This window comes from Triticum aestivum, unplaced genomic scaffold (assembly GCF_018294505.1).
Source record: "Triticum aestivum cultivar Chinese Spring unplaced genomic scaffold, IWGSC CS RefSeq v2.1 scaffold121388, whole genome shotgun sequence".
NCBI lineage: Eukaryota > Viridiplantae > Streptophyta > Magnoliopsida > Poales > Poaceae > Triticum > Triticum aestivum.
Window position 1 is genome coordinate 1 of NW_025242737.1, and position 3052 is coordinate 3052.

The window sequence follows — 3052 nt, forward strand, 5'->3', positions numbered from 1 at the left end:
CATCTTCCTGAAACATGTAATACTCATCAGAACCTGCAACTATCATACTACAACAAGATACTGGGACATGGGGGGACATAGTAATTTACCACACCTCAGCTTCAGCAACTGATTCACCATCGTCACTTCGTCAGTGTAGTAGACCGTGTTCAACAAGAGGACATAAATTCGACAAGTGTAACCACAACTCAAGCAATCCTTCAGGAGGCATCTTCTCATCGGAGTACGCTGACCTGAAAAAATTTACTTACAGTTAGTCCTTTAAGCAAATATGAGCTTGCTGGAGTTAAGATAAATATGCAACAACAACTAAATTACGTTCATCAGCTGTAGCCTCTATACAACTGTGGATATGTCTGCTACCTACAATTGCATAACAGCAAGGTAGCAGCAGCAGCACCTTTTGGCATATGTTGTTGAAATATTTTGTGCATCCAGTTAATTCCACCAACAACGGGAACACTAAGCAAGCAATGAATGCCTATCCAGCAGCAGTTTTAGGTACTAATAAGTAATAACAGTGAGCTAAATGAGGTACAAACTGAAACACCAGTGGCAAAACAACCACCTTAGCTAGTACGTGAGCATCAACCACACACGCATCATCATACAAGACCTAATATGATATGAATCACAAGCAAAGCCTCATACAGGACCTCATCAGGCCACCCTAGCTAGTTTGGTTGCTCTCCTGCAACCCACACATGAAAAACAAAGAAAGAGAAACCCCAATGCAGTTAACAGGAAGCAGCAGAGAGAGAGAGGATATAAAATGTAGACTAGGAGCATTACCACCATCTCTTTGAGCTTGCTTGGGCCCAAGATTAGAGGTGCTGGTGCATCTGTTCGGTGGCTGCATCTCAGGTTCTCGAATGGCTCCTCCAGGGGTATGTTCTCCTGCAACATGAAGCAGCACGGACTTCAGGATCACAACAGCAAGCATTGAAGAAAGATCAAACTCATTGCTAATACTTTTCGGCTTTAGCAGCTCAGTTGCACCACTTGAAACAAGGGTATATATAATTAAAAGAAACTCTGTGCCTCTATAGCTACTACACTTGTAGCAGCTTCATTGCACCACAAGTGAAAAATAATATAGGAAGACCATCAAGGAAACCACTAACATTTAATAACAGGCCACAACTTTCGACAAAATGATAAACAGTAGTGCACCAACCTGCCAAAGTCAATCTTGAGTTACTACTATATATTCTGTTGCTAGGACAAAAATAAAAACTTCCTAGCACTCACTGGATTCAGATTTGAATATGTTTGCTCGGAGTGTACGATCAGTTTAGGATTAATGATCAAGGAAGTTGGCCTTTTCCAAGACCCAACTTGCTCAGATACCATGGAAGGATGTTTGCTCAGAATATATGATCACGGAAGGGGGCCTTTTTCAAGAGCTAACCTTACTCAGATACCGACAAAGGTAAGAAAAGTAGTCATATTATGCAACCCATGAACAAAGCAAAGTTACATGGTTTACACTTCAAGCAGGAAAGGATGCACGTGAAAGGTCATTGTGGATCCATGTTCAATTCAGATTTTTGCATGCTTGCTCAGAATATATGATCAATTTAGGATGTTAATCAAGGAAGGAGGCCTTTTCAAGAGCAACCATACTCAGATACCGTCCTTGTGATTCATCGCAGCAAGCATACAAAAATGTATGGAAACCCAGTGAAGTACATGGTTTATAATTCAAGCAATAAAGGATGATGCAACAAAAGATCAAAATACATTGTACAAACGATATCAGCATGTTGACGAAACATGCTCCAACTACAGCCAAACATTTTGGTCTATAAAAGAATACTATATACTGCATTGGATATCGATCTTCCTTTATCATGTCACATAAGCAAGCATGAGGGAACTCATGGGGTATCCGATTAATAAAATTGTAGAATGAATCTGAGATAGGAATATTTCTCACACATCTTCCAGAAGTTGAGCCATATTAATTAGCTCACCAATGCTACAACTCTGCTTACCACACAGACTATAAATGTCTGTATCAGCAATAATATATCTGAGTTAAAATCATTGGTGCGAACATGGTAGATAAATGTTGCACCGATACTTCCTCAAAAATAAAATAAAATAATGTTGCCATGATACTTAAGGGCAAGTTAACCTTCCCCGCACAGGCCCTCTCCTGCCGCACCCCTCTCACACCCTCAGGGACAGCCACCTATTAGCGACAGTGGGGAGTAGAAACAGTTTTCTACTTGTCTCTGTTATCAGTCACACTAACGGGGTAGTTACTGAGAGAAGTAGCATCCATTATTCTACATCTGCCTCTATTAGTTATTGCTTAAAAGTAGTTAGTTGTATATTGCCAAATCAGCGTTTTTCTGAGAAAACGTAAATCCCTGAATTAGGGTAGGGGCGATAACTGTCGACGTATCGGCACCAGCGCAGCGTATAAACCACAAGAACAGATATCAAAGAATGGCAATGGACAACTAAACTACCACTTAGAGGTAGGTGGTACACATTGATCACTGATACTGCTCAATTCCTACAGATCGACAGGAAACTCAGTACTACCAAAACAATCGCTTCTGGTTTGATCGGATTAGGTCTTAGCCCTCCCTACCTAAACAAACCCTAATGGAGGTCCAACTCCTAGAGGAAATTCACCAGCAGCACAATGCACTAGCTGACAGCCAAGCAATATGAAACGACTTTGATACACGTGCAATTGACGTACCTATCAAAGCAGTTGCCAGCCGTTTCCAATTTGTGCATCCACATCATCAATCTCCTTTTCTAATTCCAGAAGCATAGCATCAACCTAAAAGGCTAAAACAGAGCAAAAATATATGTCAACAACTAACCCATAAATTATTCAATAGCAATTATAGATGACCAACATCAATGGTAGCTCCACCAAAGATATCTCTCCAATTAACAGACTTGGGGGATGGCTAATGTAGGCATAGAGATCAGTGATAAAGCCACACGGTGTAACTTTGTGAACAAGAGCAACCCAGACCCTTATACTTCTAATGCTGACATGCTATACTTCAATCGTTCTTTTTTT

General features: G+C 40.6%; 1 long non-coding RNA gene and 1 other non-coding gene across 3 annotated transcripts; both read right to left on the minus strand.

Moving 5' to 3' along the window:
• Window positions 1–33: 33 nt before the first annotated feature.
• Window positions 34–3039, minus strand: LOC123176933 (uncharacterized). 2 transcript variants are annotated; one of them, XR_006488710.1, is made up of 4 exons: window positions 2720–3039; window positions 793–897; window positions 569–691; window positions 34–233 (listed from the first exon to the last, which is right to left on the minus strand). It is a non-coding gene; the product is annotated as an uncharacterized lncRNA (long non-coding RNA). The 2 variants fall into 2 exon arrangements; XR_006488709.1 differs by lacking the exon at window positions 569–691 and having other exon boundaries at window positions 43–233.
• On the minus strand, window positions 1556–1661 carry LOC123176934 (small nucleolar RNA Z118/Z121/Z120). Its single transcript, XR_006488711.1, has one exon. It is a non-coding gene; the product is annotated as a small nucleolar RNA Z118/Z121/Z120 (small nucleolar RNA).
• Window positions 3040–3052: the final 13 nt, after the last annotated feature.